Raw genomic sequence first — 16,614 nt, 5'->3', positions numbered from 1 at the left:
GTGAAGATTACTGATATATATTGAATGTACTATGGACCACCAGAAGAACGAACAAGTCTATCTTGGAAGAAATACAGCCAGAATGCTCCTTGGAAGCAAGGATAGCGAGACTTCATGTCATGTACTTTGGACATGTTATCAGGAGGGACAAGCCCTGGAGAAGGACGTCATGCTTAGTAAAGTAGAGGGTCATCAAAAAAATCCGATGAGATGGATTCACACAGTGGCTGCGACAACGGGCTCAAGCATAACAACTATGAGGATGGCACAGGACAAGGCAGTGTTTCTTTCTGTTGTACATAGAGTCATATGAATTGGAACTGACTCGACAGCACCTAACAATGACAAATATTTGAGATAAAAGTAAAAACTGCTCAAAATTGTCATTTTCAAATGTACATCACCTTTTAGCTTCTGGCACTCAGAAGGACTGGTACTTTCCTGCCTCACTTGGAGACAACAGACTGGGTTTGCGGTCTCTACCTCGCTCTTAGGTAAAGATACCTGATATGCAGGAGACGGCAAACCATGAACCAGAAGCCAGACTAGGGTCCTCAACAATTCTAAAGGTGGAGAAATATTTAAGAGGAGCCAACAAGTTATTTCTGTAAAGAACACGGCAAACTTTTTTTTAAAGGACCAAATATGCAAATACCAAGCTTCTTGGCTTCCCCCAGGGTATCTTTCATAACTGACACTCGCGGTTCAGTTCCTATACGCCTTTGAGAAGCCCCAGACTTTTCTCTGTAAAGGAAACGAGGACAAGCTCCTCCGGATCCCAGACACCAAGGGAAACTACAGAACCCCACGGTCCCAGTTAGAGCCATCTGAGTTCCCGCACGGAACGCCTGTCCTGCGGCACCGCGCGTCCCTTAACCGGAAGTGGAGGTGTGAGTCCTGGGTGGGCGGCCCCGGGCCGTGCCTTCCGGCTCCGGTGCGAGGTCGGTGGGGCCCCGTGGCCGGTCGGCCGCTCCGCGCGCTCGCCTGGTCTCTCCGCTCCCGGAGCCTCGGGACTCCCTGCAGCCGGGGAGCCGCCGCCGCTTCCTGGAGGCCGTGAGGTGAGACCTGCGTCCCTCGGTGCGCTCACAGGTGAGGTCACAGGTGAGGTCACAGGTGAGGTCACAGGTGAGGTCACAGGTGAGGTCACAGGTGAGGTCGTGGGAGCCGTCGCCGCGCACGCCTGTGCTGCTCAGGCCAGCAGGCTCAGGGCACCCGGGTTGTTAGGTGCCGTGGAGTCAGTTCCGACTCATAGCGACCCTGTGCACAACAGAACGAAACACCGCCCAGTCCTGCCCCATCCTCACAATCGTTGTTGTGCTTGAGCCCATTGTTGCAGCCACTGTGTCAGTCCACCTCGTTGAGGGTCTTCCTCTTTTCCGCTGACCCGGTACTCTGCCGAGCATGATGTCCTTCTCCAGGGACTGATCCCTCCTGACAACATGTCCAAAGTATGTAAGACGCAGTCTCGCCATCCTTGCCTCTAAGGAGCATTCTGGCTGCACTTCTTCCAAGCAGATTTGTTCGTTCTTCTGACAGCCCATGGACTGTCCAGTTTCTTCACCAAGAATATTATTGGTGAAGGATATTCACCTGGGAGTTTGTGAGAAGCGCAGTAAGGTGCCTCATGGACGCCCGGGGTCGTTAGCCTGAGCCTAAGTGCTCTGCTCCTACGCCTCCAGTGTGCTGCTCAAGGGCTCCCCTTGGTTTTCCTTTCTTTTTTACAATCCAGCCTCATTCAGACTCATCACCCACCACTCCCTAAAATACACACACGCACATCCACACACACGTACTCACACGCACACACACTCTCATGCTCACACACACTCATACATACGCACACACTACAGCCATGTTGAGCTCCTCATGAGGCCTCAATCGCCGCTGGGCCTGGATGTACACTTGCCATTTACTGACCTGTTTCAGGAGGGCTGGGCGCTGTGTTAAGTGCTTTATACACTGCACCCCCTTTTCACAAAAGGACGCTGTGAGGTGGGCGTGTCGCAGCATCTCATAAAATTGTAGTCTTGGAGAAATTTAGTAGCTTGTCCTTGGACAGGTACCGGGTATCAGTGTCTGAACTCAGATTCAGCCCTGCTACTTCAAGGGGCAGATTCTTCATCACAATTCCTTGCTTTTTGGCTTCTTCAAGGCAGGACTTGTGTTAAGTATTGCTGGTCATAAAACAGTGACATCGTGGTGAGGAATATCTCCCCCTGCCTCTAATGCTTACAGGTGTTTGAGAAGATGAATTACGAAACGTGAGTTGGAGCTAGCATGTATATTTAGGACCGTTTTATCCCAATTTCAGGAGAAAAATATTTAGTAAAAGGCATGTTTCAAGGAATTTCTTTGGCTGTGAGGCAGAAATTTTTATCCTGATTGTGTGAGAAGCAATACAGCCAGTGCTAGCTGATCTGATATAAAATATGATGTTGCTGAACAACCATAATATAGGCGATGAAGGAAGAGGTCACACACCCAGTTACTCTGATCTGTGTCCGATTGGATGCTGGTGATTGATCCATAGATTTGCTACCAAAGAACCATGCTTTTTCTTTTATTGTGCTTTAAGTGAAAGTTCACAAATAAGTCAGTCTCTCATACAAAAATTTATATACACCTTGCTGTCTACTCCTGGTTACTCTCCCTCTAATGAGACAGCACACTCCTTCCCTCCACTCTCTGTTTTTGTGTCCATTCAGCCAGCTTCTGACCCCCTTTGCCCTCTCATCTCCTCTCCAAACAGGAGCTGCCCACGTAGTCTCATGTGTCTACTTGATCCAAGAAGCTCACTCTTGACCAGTATCATTTTCTGTCCCATTGTCTAGTCCAATCCCTGTCTGAAGAGTTGGCTTTGGGAATGGTTCCCGTCTGGGGACCATGACCTCCAGGGCCCTTCTAATCTCAGTTAGACCATTAAGTCTGGTCTTTTTTACGAGAATTTGGGGTCTGCATCCCACTTCTCTCCTGCTCCCTCAGGGGTTCTCTGTTGTGTTCCTTGTCAGGGCAGTCGTCAGTTGTATCTGGGCACCATCTAGTTCTTCTGGTCCCAGGCTGATGTAGTTTTTGGTTTATGTGGCCCTTTCTGTCTCCTGGACTCATAATTACCTTGTGTCTTTGGTGTTCTTCATTCTCCTTTGCTCCAGATGGGTTGAGACCAATTGATGCATCTTAGATGGCCACTTGTTAGCGTTTAAGACCCCAGACGCCGCTCTCCAAAGTGGGATGTAGAATGTTTTCTTAATAGATTTTATTAAGCCAATTGAATTAGATGTCCCTTGAAACCATAGTCCCCAAACCCTCGCCCCTGCTACGCTGGCCTTCGAAGTGTTCAGTTTATTCAGGAAGCTTCTTTGCTTTTGGTTTAGTCCAGTTGTGCTGACCTCTCCTGTATTGTATGTTGTCTTTCCCTTCACTCAAAATACTTCTTATCTACTATCTAATTAGTGAATACCCCTCTCCCTCCCTCCCTCCCCACTCTGATAACCAACAAAGAATATTTTCTTCTCTGTTTGAACTATTTCTTGAGTTCTTATAATAGTGGTCTCATACAATATTTGTCCTTTTGCAACTAATTTCACTCAGCATGATGCCTTCCAGATTCCTCCATGTTATGAAATGTTTCATGATTTATCATTGTTCTTTATCAACGTGTAGTATTCTGTTGCGTGAATATACCATAATTTATTTATCCATTTGTCCGTTGATGGGCACCTTGGTTGCTTCCATCTTTTTGCTATTGTAAACAGTGCTGCAATGAACATAGGTGTGCATATATCTGTTCGTGTAAAGACTCTTATTTTTCTAGGATATATTCCAAGGAGTGGGATTGCTGGATTGTATGGTAGTTCTATTTCTAGTTTTTTGAGGAAACGCCCAATCGATTTCCAAAGTGGTTGTACCATTTTACATTCCCACCAGCAGTGTGTAAGTGTCCCAGTCTCTCCGCAGCCTCTCCAACATTTATTATTTTGTGTTTTTTGGATTAATGTCAGCCTTGTTGGAGTGAGATGGTATCTCATTGTAGTTTTAATCTGCATTTCTCTAATGGCTAATGATTGTGAGCATTTCCTCATGTATCTGTTAGCCACCTGAATGTCTTCTTTGGTGAAGGGTCTGTTCATATCTTTTGCCCATTTTTTAATTGGGTTATTTGTCTTTTTGTTGTTGAGTTTTTGCAGTATCATGTAGATTTTGGAGATCAGATGCTGATCAGAAATGTCATAGCTAAAAACTTTTTCCCAGTCTGTAGGTAGTCTTTTTACTCTTTTGGTGAAGTCTTTGGATGAGCATAGGTGTTTGATTTTTAGGAGCTCCCAGTTATCTAGTTTCTCTTCTGGCGTTTGTGTGTTGTTAGTAATGTATACTGTTTATGCCATGTATTAGGGCTCCTAACATTGTCCCTATTTTTTCTTCCATGATCTTTATTGCTTTAGATTTTATATTTAGGTTTTTGATCCATTTTGAGTTAGTTTTTGTGCTTGGTGTGAGGTATGGGTCTTGTTTAATTTTTTTGCAGATGTATATCCAGTTATGCCAGCACCATTTGTTGAAGAGACTGTCTTTTCCCCATTAAATTGACTTTGGGCCTTTGTCAAATATCAGCGGCTCGTTTGTAAATGGATTTTTGTCTGGACTCTCAGTTCTGTTGCATTGGTCTATGTATCTGTTGTTGTACCAGTACAAAGCTGTTTTGACTACTGTGACTAGGTTCTAAGATCAGGTAGTGTGAGGCCACCCACATTGTCCTTCTTTTTCGGTAATGCTTTACTTATCCAGGGCCTCTTTCCGTTCCATATGAAGTGGGTGATCTGTTTCTCCATCTTGTTAAAAAATGTCGTTGGAAGTTGGATTGGAATTGCATTGTATGTATAGATCGCTTTTGGTAGAATAGACATTTTTACAATGCTAAGTCTTCCTATCCATGAGCAAGGTATGTTTTTCCACTTATGTAGGTCTCTTTTGGTTTCTTGTAGTAGTGTTTTGTAGTTTTCTTTGTATAAGTCTTTTACACCTCTGGTAAGATTTATTCCTGAGTATTTTATCTTCTTGGGGCTACTGTGAATGGTATTGATTTGGTGATTTCCTCCTCGATGTTCTTTTTGTTGGCGTAGAGGAATCTAACTGATATTTGTATGTTTATCTTGTATCCTGATAACTCTGCTGAACTCTTCTATTAGTTTCAGTAGTTTTCTGGAGGATTCCTTAGGGTTTTCTGTGTATAAGATCATGTCATCTGCAAATAGAGATACTTTTACTTCTTCCTTGCCAATCTGGATGCCCTTTATTTCTTTATCTAGCCTAATTGCTCTGACTAGGACCTCCAGCACAATGTTGAATAAGAGTGGTAATAAAGGGCATCCTTGTCTGGTTCCAGTTCTCAAGGAAAATGCTTTCAGGCTCTCTCCATTTAGGGTGGTGTTGGCTGTTGGCTTTGTATAAATGCCCTTTATTATGTTGAGGAATTTTCCTTCAATTCCTATTTTGCTGAGAGTTTTTTTCGTGAATGGGTGTTGGACTTTGTCAAATGCCTTTTCTGTGTCAATTGATAAGATCATGTGTTTTTTGTCTTTTGTTTATATGGTGGATTACATTAATGGTTTTTCTAATATTGAACCAACCTTGCATACCTGGTATAAATCCCACTTGGTTGTGGTGGGTTATTTTTTTTGATATGATGTTGAATTCTGTTGGCTAGAATTTTGTTGAGGATTTTTGCATCTATGTTCATGAGGGATATAGGTCTGTACTTTTCTTTTTTGTGGTGTCTTTACCTGGTTTTGGTATCAGGGATATGGTGGCTTCATAGAATGAGTTAGGTAGTATTCCATCATTTTCTATGCTTTGAAATACCTTTAGTAGTAGTGGTGTTAACTCTTCTCTGAAAGTTTGGTAGAACTCTGCAGTGAAGCCATCCGGGCCAGGGCTTTTTTTTGTTGGGAGTTTTTGATTACCTTTTCAATCTCTTTTTTTGTTATGGGTCTATTTAGTTGTTCTACTTCTGATTGTGTTAGCTTAGGTAGGTAGTGTTTTTCTAGGAATTCATCCATTTCTTCTAGGTTTGCAACTTTGTTAGAGTATAATTTTTCATAATAATCTGATATGATTCTTTTAATTTCAGTTGGATCTGTTGTGATGTGGCCCATCTCATTTCTTATTCGGGTTATTTGTTTCCTGCATTTCTTTAGTCAGTCTGGCCAATGGTTTATCAATTTTCTTAATTTTTTCAAAGAACCAGCTTTTGGCTTTGCTAATTCTTTCAATTGTTTTTCTGTTCTCTAATTCATTTAGTTCAGCTCTAATTTTTATTATTTGTTTTCTTCTGGTGCCTGATGGATTCTTTTGTTGCTCGCTTTCTATTTGTTCAAGTTGTAGGGACAGTTCTCTGATTTTGGCTCGCTCTTCTTTATGTATGTGTTCATTTATCGATATAAATTGATCTCTGAGCACTGCTTTTGCTGTGTCCCAGAGGTTTTGATAGGAAATGTTTTCATTCTCGTTGCATTCTATGAATTTCTTTTTTCCCTTCTTAATGTCTTCTATAACCCAGTCTTTTTTGAGCAGCGTATTGTTCGTTTTCCAAGTATTTGATTTCTTTTCCCTGATTTTTCTGTGATTGATTTCTACTTTTATGGCCTTGTGGTCTGAGAAGATGCTTTGTAATATTTCGATGTTTTTGGTTCTGCAAAGGTTTGTTTTATGACCTAATATGTGATCTATTCTAGAGAATGTTCCATGTGCACTAGAAGAAAAAGTATACTTTGCAGCTGTTGGGCGGAGTGTTCTGTATAAGTCTGTGAGGTCAAGTTAGTTGATTGTAGCAATTAGGCCTTCCGTGTCTCTGTTGAGCTTCTTACTGGAAGTCCTGTCCTTCTCCGAAAGTGGTGCGTTGAAGTCTCCTACTATAATTGTGGAGGTTGACATGTTTTTAAAACACTTTTTCAGAGAAGTCAAGATTTTTCCCTACCTTTCAGCCTTTGCACCAGATATTTCTTCTGAGTAGAGGAAGACTTTTTCACCACAGGAATTCGATAATTCTTATAATTCGGGTCTCACTTCAAGTGTCACGTCTTCAGAGACTGTCCCTCGTGTCCCCTCAGTTACTCTCACTCATTTCTGTGTTTAAATATCATTGCTGTTTTCAGAATGAGGTAAATCCAATTAAAAAAAAAAAAAAATTTTAGGTTGACATTAATCTTCATGTAAATACAAGGAAGTTGAGTTGAATGTTACCTTTGCTCTTACCGGAAACCCTGGTAGTGTAGCAGTTAAGTGCTACAGCTGCTAACCAAAAGGTCGGCAGTTCCAATCCACCAGGTGTTCCTTGGAAACTCTATGGGGTAGTTCTACTCTGTCCTATACGGTCACTATGAGTCGGAATCAACTCGACAGCAAATGGGGTTTTTTTTTAGTTCTATATTGCTATGTGACAGACTCCCAGCAAATAAAAAGGTGTGAACTCTACATTGTGGTGATGGCAATTTTCACACCCTTTGAGTTGGTTGCTTAGGGTTCTGGTGAGCCCACTAGAGCTGTGATGTCTACTAGCCAGATGTTGCTATTTCAATTAAAATTAGTTAAAAACATAGGAAAAATTTCAGTTCCCTAGTTGCACTAGTCATATGTTCATTAGTAAATATGTCATAGGAGCAAGTGGCTACCATATTGGACTGCAGAAATAGAACATGACTATCTTCTCAGAACGTTTCCTTGGATAGTGCTACTCAAGAGTATATACAGCAGGTAATAATCTGTGCGTGTCCTCAACGATCAGCGTCAGAGGCCAGAAGGAGCAAGAAAACAAAATACAGAGTGTCTGCCTATAGATTTACCGTTGTTTTAGTCACCTAGTGCTGCCATAACAGAAATACCACAAGCGGATGGCTTTAACAAAGAGAAATTTATTTTCTCATAGTCTTTTGGGTTGCAAGTCCAAATTCAGGGCGTCAGCTCCAGGGGAAGGCTTTTTTCTCTCTCTCGGCTCTGGAGGAAGGTCTTTGTCCTCAATCTTCCCCTGGTCGAGGAACTTCTCAGGTGCAGGGACCCGGAGTCCAAAGGACATACACGCTCTGCTGGTGGCATGAGGTCCCCCAACTCTGCTTGCTTCCCTTTCCTATTATCTCTTGAGAGATGAAAGGTAGTACAGGCCACACCCCAGGGAAACTCCCTTTGCCTTGGATCAGGGAGGCGATCTGAGTGAGGGTGGTGTTACAATCCCCCCCCTAATCCTCTCAACATAAAATTACAATCACAAAATAGAGGACAACCATACAGTACTGGGAATTATGGTCTAACCAAGTTGATACATACATTTTGGGGGGGACATAATTCAATCTATGATAACAGTCTATCATGGGAGACAATTTTAAATAAATAATGAAACGCCAGGGATGTCTGATACCTGTAATAAAAGGACCTAACCTGAGAGTCAGGTTAGACTGCCAGAAAAGGAAAATTATCAAAGACAAGATTCAGAAAATTAGTTTTATTTAGCTACATGCATGGTTGTGTCAGGCTTATAGCATGTGGTATGGGTGTGGGTGGGCAGAGTATTTCAGTTGGGAAAGATGAGTGTGCAAATACTGGAGGCAGCTGAGAACCCAGTATCCAGTTCTTGATGAACGTTGGAGATGGCTGAAGCAGAGAAAACAAAACAAAGGGTTTGTGTGAGCCAGATTGGCGGAGGCAATGGCAGCAGGTCATTTAGAACCATGCTGACTACTCTGGGCTTTTTGAAGGCCAGTGGACAGCCACTGACAGGCATTAAGCAGTTCCAGTGCTGTAAATAGATTTTGGAAATGACAATCATGATTGAAGGACATCAGGCAGGAGCTTGTTGGGAACAAGTAGGAATACTGTGAGGAGGCCTAGACATGGAGATTGGATAGTGCAGTGATGTAATGTAGATGTAGACAGTTCAAAGGGCATCTGTCGATAGATTTTCATTTGTTTAGAGTGCTGTTAGAGAAAACAGCACTCTCTAATTTCAGTTCACATCCTCATTTCTAGACTTATTATTCCCAGCATAAAATAGGAGCTTGTTCAGTGTGTAGAATCTCAAGCCCTACCCCAGAATGGCTGAACCAAAATCAGTGCTTTAACAAGATTCCCACGTTATCCACATTGACATTCTACTATGAGAAGCGTTCACTGATCTATAGTCTGTGACTACACGAATGACAGTCTATCAACAGATGCCCTTTGAACTGTCTACGTCTGTTAAAGGAAGCCTTGGTGTGTAGTGGTTGAGAGCTATAATTGCTAACCAAAAGGTCAGCAGTTCAAATCCACTGGGTACTCCTTGGAAACTCTTTGGGGCAGTTCTACTCTGTCCCATAGGGTTGCTATGAGTCAGAATTGACTTGATGGCAATGGGTTTGGTTTTTTTTTTCTGGGTTAGAGAAAAACTTGCCCTTGAACATCAGGTAGCTAAAGTGAAAGAAATGATAAAGTAAAAGAGCCAAACAGAAGATTTCATTGGGTGGCTTGAGAAGACAAAGTAAAGTATTACAATAACACGTGTAAAAACCAGGAGTTAGAAAACCAAAATGGGAGAATATGCTCAGCATTTCTTAAACTGAAAGAACTTAAGAAAAAATTCAGGCCTTGAGTTACAATACTGACGGATTCTATGGGGAAAATATGAAACGATGCAGGAACCATCAAAAGAAGATGGAAGGAACACACAGAGTCACTGTGCCAAAAAGAACTGGGTGACCTTCAGCCATTTCAGTGTATGATCAGGAACTAATGGTACTGAAAGATGAAGTCCAAGATGCACTGAAGGTATTGGCGAAACACAAGGCTCCAGGAATTGACGGAATACCGATCGAGATGTTTCAATAAACAGATATAGTGCTGAAAGTGCTCACTTGTCTATGCCAAGACATTTGGAAGACAGCTATCTGGCCAACCAACTGGAATAGATCCATATTTATGCCTATTCCCAAGAAAGGTGATGCAATCAAAAGTGGAAATTATCAAGCAATGTCATTAATATCAGAGTCCTGGTGGCATTTTGTTGAAGATTATTCAAAAGCAGTTGCAGCAGTACATTGACAGGGAAATGCCAGAAATTCAAGCCAAATTCAGAAGAGGATGTGGAACCAGGAATATCATTGCTGATGTCAGATGGATCCTAGATGAAAGCAGAGAATACCAGAAAGATGTTTACCTGTGTTTTATTGACTATGCAGAGACATTCAACTGTGTGGATCATAACAAATTATGGATAACATTGAGAAGAACGGGAATTCCAGAACACTTAATTGTGCTCATGAGGAACCTTTGCACAGATCAAGAGGCAGATGTTTGAACAGAACAAGGGGATACTGCGTGGTTTAAAGTAAGGAAGGGTGTGCGTCAGGGTTGTATCATTTCACCATACCTATTCAATCTGTATGCTGTTCATGTAACCTGAGAAGCTGGACTATATGAAGAAGAATGGGGAATCAGGATTGGAGGAAGACTCGTTAACAACCTGCGTTACGCAGATGCCACTGCCTTCCTTGCTGAAAATGAAGAGGACTTGAAACATTTAGTGACGAAGATCAAAGACTACAGCCTTCAGTACGGATTACTCCTCAACATAAAGAAAACAATCCTCACAACTGGACCATTAAGCAACATAATGATAAACGGAGAAAAGATTGAAGTTGTCAAGGATTTCATTTTACTTGGATCCACAATCAACACCCATGGAAGCAGCAGTCGGGAAATCCAAAGACACGTTGCATTGGGTAAATCTGCTGCAAATGACCTCTTCAAAGGTGTTGAAAAGCAAAGATGTCACCCTGAAGACTAAGGTATGTCTGACCCAAGCCATGGTGTTTTCAGTTGCCTCATATGCACGTGAAAGCTGGACTGTGAATAAGGAAGACCGAAGAAGAACTGATGCCATTGAATTATGATGTTGGCAAAGAATACTGAATATACCGTGGACTGCCAAAAGAACGAACAAATCTGCCTTGGAAGAAGTACAGCCAGAATGCTCCTCAGAAGCAAGGATGGCAAGACTGCATCTTACATACTTTGGATACGTTGTCAGGAGGGATCAGTCCCTGGAGAAGGGCATCATGCCTGGCAAAATACAGGGTGAGCGGAAAAGAGGAAGACCCTCAACGAGATGGATTGACACAGAGGCTGAAATGATGGGCCCAGGCATAACAACGATTGTGAGAATGGCGCAGGACCAGGCAGTGCTTCGCTCTATTGTGCATAGGGTCGCAGTGGGTCGGAACTGACTTGATGGCGCCTAGCAACAACATTAGAGAAAATGAGGAGCCCTGGTGGCAGAGTGATTAAGTGCTTGGCTGCTAACCATGAAAGGCCTGTGGTTCTAACCCACCGGCTGCTGTGCAGGAGAAGGGTCTGGCAGTCTGCTTCTGTAAAGCTCTATAGCCTTGGAAACCCTGTGGTGCAGTTCTGCTCTGTCCTGTAGGGTTGCCCTGAGTCGGAATTGACTAGACAGCAGTGGGTTTGGTTTTATTAGAGAAAATAATAAAAGATAAAGCTTAAAGAGGAGATACTGTTGTAAAGATTATGAGAGAGAGAGAGAGATTTCCACCGAGAGCAAGAAATGAAAGTGTAGGAGTCAGTTTGGAGGGGAGCAGGGTGGAAAGAAATGGGAACAGAGGTGGGAGACGGCTCCTCTGAGAAAACATAATGATTTTCTGTTTTATTTGTTGATCGATTTATTATAAGGCTGAAAGACAGCGTTCAGGAACCCTGCCAGATTTCTCAAACGCTTAGGGACTGGTGGTGTCCTGGTTTGAGAACGAAGAAAAAAAAAAAAAAAACTCGAGAGGAAGAAAGAAGTGTTCATTGTAACAGGAAAAATACCGATCACATTATTACAGTGCTGTAATTGAAATGGAAAAAAAATTTCAAAACAGGGTAGAACGGTTTTAACTGCACGTAATTAAAAATGAATGAACCATGATGAGTTCATTGACAAAACTTGAAAAACAGGTTCTTCCTGAAAATTCACCCTTGTTAACTTCAAGTAAGTGTGTGTGTTGATGTGTAGGGGACAGAGTTTCATAGGTGAACCCACAACTTGAACATTGAATCCCTGACTCCCTGGAATGAGGTTCAAGTTTTGCAGCCTGGCCAGGCCTGGTTGCTTCTCCTGCTCTACCAGCCAACCAACCAGCCAACCCGTTGCCGTGGAGCTGATTCCGACTCACGCTCTAACAAAAAAAAAAAAAAAAAAAATTTTTTTTTTTGTTAGAGCGTGGTGAAATTGCTCCATCCATGATCTTGCTGCAGAAAGAAGAGGCCCACAGAGCTGCCTGAAGAACGCAGGCTTGTGCTCTGGAGGCTGCAGCCCGTTCTGCCTTCAGTGCAAATGCCCGCAGGGTGGAGCAGTGCCCTGAGCCTGGGACGAGGCCAAATACCTGTCACTCTCTGCTTCCTCAACAATGTTTGCTCCCCATCCTTCCTCCATTTCAGATCTCAGGCGTGGTGCCCAGAGTACTAGTCCAGTCCAGGCAGCTGGGGACCTCGGGCGACCATTTTGCATATCCGTCAATCACAGGGAAGGATTTCAGCTGCTCAGACTGGTGTGTGGGCCAGACGTTATTCATCTGCCTCCAGACTGCCCAGTGCTCTGCTTCCAGTCCCATTCCTCTTTCTGACTTGGCTTCTTGGGCTCAGAGACGATATTCCCTCAGACTTCCAGAAGGTGGAGAAGGAAATGGTGAGTTCTACGGAGGACTGGGTTATCCTTATCGTAAGTGCGTGAGGCTGGATCAGAATTGTTGGGGGAGTAGCTGTGTGCTGTGGGACTGTGTTAAGAAACAAGATGGCAGACGAGGCCAAGGGACTGAGCCTGAGGAGGCATTCTGAGGCCCTGTCCGCTGTCACTGGTCCCTTCCTCTAGTCACATGTGGCTTTTCAGCATTTGGATGCTCGCTGTTACCTTCCCTATGTGGCTTCCAGAGCTGGCACCATGGGCCCTTAACATCTCCACCCTGGACCTTGGTGCTGTGTTGAAGGACAGAATCTCCTGACCAGAGCCTGAAGACGGAGCAGCTCTGGCTGTGGAGGCTGAGCTCCCCCTGCCCTCCAGAGCCATCTTTGTCCTATCTCTCTGAGCAGTATTCTTGACTCCTCCCAGGCACGGGGGCATTTTATGTGCAGTTCTAAAACTGTAGCTCCCCATCTCTCACTGTGTTATGGCTTAGAAAAGGAGGAGAATGTAGATAAAGGCCCTGACTGTTTTGGGGTCCTGGGTGGTGGTGGTGCTCTCCTGACGTCACCAAAGGTATGAAGCTGGGGACAATGAGTCCAGCTGGATCCTGCGTGGGGTTTCTAGACCCATTTTCCTTTTTTGCCAGTGGGGAATGTTTTTGCCTCGAGGCTTTCAGATATGTGGAAAGTATGAATCCCCAGTCTGGGTCCTTGTCCTCCCACCTGTGCCTCGAGCTGGTATTTAATCCTTTAGTTTTTGACCATTCACCATTTTCTTGAATTAGAATCTAAAATTTAAGTGTTCTTTTTTGCTAGTGAAGCTCCATATATGAAATGTGTGTATTTAAGTTTTTGGATTTACAGTTTTCATTGGAAGAAAATTTCTAGGTCATTTGTGTATTTCTACTGAGACTTTTTCGGTTTAATGAATACAAACTTCTCAAACACAGGGGAGTACCTGTTTCAACTGATGTAAAAGTTATTGTAAAGCTTACTTAAATCTTGAGAAGGCTATTAAAGACTCCTGTTACATTTAACAAGAACCTCTAAGGAGTTAAATATTGTAGTCATTTTAGAACCATTCTCCTGGAGGAGATAAAATGGATATACAGGCTGTGATATTCCTGGCTACTGGGTTTAGAAAGAGAGCTCGAATTTATACTTTCTTTATTTGTACAAGTGTATTAGACCCTTTAATGACAGTTGGGTCCTAAATAATTCAATTTCAGACGGCTTTATTATTGTTGTTAGGTGCCGTCTAGTCACCTCCGACTCATAGCCACCTACGTACAACAGAGTGAAACACTGCCCAGTCCTGAGCCGTGCTCATCACTGTTGTTATGCTTCAGCCCACTGTTGTACCTACTGTGTCAGTTCATCTTGTTGAGGGTTGTCCTCTTTTTCGCTGACCCTCTATTTTATCAAGCATGATGTCCTTCTCCAGAGACTGATCCCTCCTGACATGTCCAAAGTAATGTGAGATGCAGTCTCGCCATCCTTGCTTCTGAGGAGCATTCTGGCTGTACTTCTTCCAAGACATGTTTGTTCACTCTTCTGGCTGTCCATGATATATTCGGTGTTCTTCACTAGCACCACAACTCAAAGGCCTTCTTCAGCCTTCCTAATTCATCGTCCAGCTTTCCCATGTGTATGAGGCTACTGAAAACATCATGGTTTGGGTCAGGTGCACCTTAGTCCTCAAGGTGACATCTTCACTTCACCACTTCAGAGAGGTCTTTTGCAGATTTGCCCAACGCAGTGCATCTTTTGATTTCTTTACAGCTGCTTCCACAGGTGTTGATTGTGGATTCGAGTAAAGTGAAATCCTTGACAACCTCAGTTTTTTTCTCCCATTTATTATGGTGTTGCTCATTGGTCCAGATGTGAGGATTTTTGTTTTCTTTACGTTGAGGTGTAGTCCATGCTGGAGGCTGTGGTCTTTGATCTTCATCAGTAAGTGCTTCAAGTCCTCTTCACTTTTAGTAAGCAAGGTTGTGTTGCCTGCATAATGCTTGTTATTAATGAGTCTTCCTCCAATCCTGATGCCCCGTTCTTCACACAGTCCAGCTTCTTGGATTATTTGGTCAGCATACAGACTGAATAGATAAGGTGAAAGGATACAACCTTGGCGCACAGCTTTCCTGACTTTAAAACATGCAGTGTCTCCTTGTTCTGTTCGAACAACTGCCTCTTGATCTAAGTACAAGTTCCTCATGAGCACGATGAAGTGTTCTGGAATTCCTGTTCTTCACGATATTATCCTTAGTTTGTTATATTCACACAGTCGAATGCCTTTGGCATAGTCAATAAAGCACAGGTAACCTTTCTGGTATTCTCTGCTTTCAGCTGGGACCCATCTGATATCAGCGGTGATTTCCCTGGTTCTATGTCCTCTTCTGGATCTGGCTTGAATTTCTGGCAGCTCCCTGTCAGTGCACGGCTGCAGCTGGTTTTGGATCATCTACAGCAAAATTTTACTTGGGTGTGATATTAATGATATTGTTCGATAATTTCCGCATTCGGTCGGATTACCTTTCCTGGGAATAGGCGTAAATATGGATCTCTTCCAGTAGGTTGGCCAGGTAGGTATCTTTCAAATTTCTTGACATAGACAAGTTAGCACTTCCGGGGTGCATCCGTTTGCTGAAACATCTCAGTTGGTATTCCTTCAGTTCTTGGAGACTTGCTTTTCACCAGTGCCTTCAGTGCAGCGTGGACTTCTTCCTTTGGTACCGTTGGTTGGTGATCATACACTGGAACGGTTGAAACTCTGTGGTCTCTCCCCTAAAAGTCTAGGACCGTCCCTTGCACACACCACTTTTCCAGCCGCCACTGCAGTCTCAACCATCGTCATATCTTACCTGATTATGCCTGTAACCTTGTAATGTATCTTTCTGCTTATTATATTTGTCCCCTACACACCAGTGAACAAATCTGTCTTGGAAGAAGTGCAACCAGAATGCTGCTTAGAAGCAAGGATGCCGAGACTGCGTCTTACATACCTTGGGCATGTTATCAGGCAGGATCAGTCCCTGGAGAAGGACATCATGCTTGGTTAAGTAGAGGGTCAGCGGAAAAGAGGAAGACCCTCAACGAGGTGGACTGACCCAGTGGCTGCAACAATGGGCTCAAGCAGAACAATGATGGTGAGGATGGCGCAGGACTGGGCAGTGTTTTGCTCTGTTGTACATGGGGTCGTTAGGAGTTGGAACCGACTTGATGGCACCCAACAACAGCAACAAAGGGATTTTTAGAGCAGTGAAACTATTCTGTGTGGTATAACGGTGGATATACATTATCATTTGTCAGATCCTATAAGGTCTACAACCCGAAGAGTATACCCTAGTGTAAACTATGGCTTTTGGTCGATAATAATGTATCGGTCAATCGGTTGTAACAAATTGAGCACACTGATACAAGATGCTGTAATAGAATGAAGGGCGGGGGATAGGAGGAAGTAGAGTTATATGGGAACTCTGTACTTCCCACTCGGTTCTTCTGTAAACCTAAAACTGCTCTAAAAAAGGAAATCTGTTTAAGAAAACCAAAAATGAATAAATAGAAGATCAGATAAGCTAAAATATATGACAGTTTTCTATGTAATTGTGATATATAACTGAAAACTTCGAAGATCTCCTTACTCGAAGGATTGGTGACCCAGCAGTCAATGATAGAACATTGTAAAAATGGCACGGGGGCAGCGTCTGACCTTTAACTTCACGAGGGGGAGAGAGAGTCAACATCAGCATCAGCCAAAGGCCGATTCCTGTGAGGTGGAGGCTGTACATGCCTGTCTCTGCCGTCTTTACCGAGTTCGGCACCACCCGTTCCTCCCACAGCGCTCTACTTGTCTGTTGAGTTCCGTAATTCATTGCAGTGGCCACAGAACTCCCCGACAGTGCTCACACTTACGGGTTT

The 16,614-nt window shown here is 43.3% G+C and overlaps 1 long non-coding RNA gene across 1 annotated transcript; it reads left to right on the top strand.

The window, feature by feature from the left end:
* Positions 1 to 867: 867 nt before the first annotated feature.
* On the top strand, positions 868 to 15,615 carry LOC126077396 (uncharacterized). The gene is made up of 3 exons (XR_007517732.1): positions 868 to 1,089; positions 12,457 to 12,703; positions 15,043 to 15,615. It is a non-coding gene; the product is annotated as an uncharacterized LOC126077396 (long non-coding RNA).
* Positions 15,616 to 16,614: the final 999 nt, after the last annotated feature.

This window comes from Elephas maximus, chromosome 5, assembly GCF_024166365.1.
Source record: "Elephas maximus indicus isolate mEleMax1 chromosome 5, mEleMax1 primary haplotype, whole genome shotgun sequence".
Taxonomy (NCBI): Eukaryota; Metazoa; Chordata; class Mammalia; order Proboscidea; family Elephantidae; genus Elephas; species Elephas maximus.
This window is presented reverse-complemented; position numbering and strand designations above follow the sequence as displayed.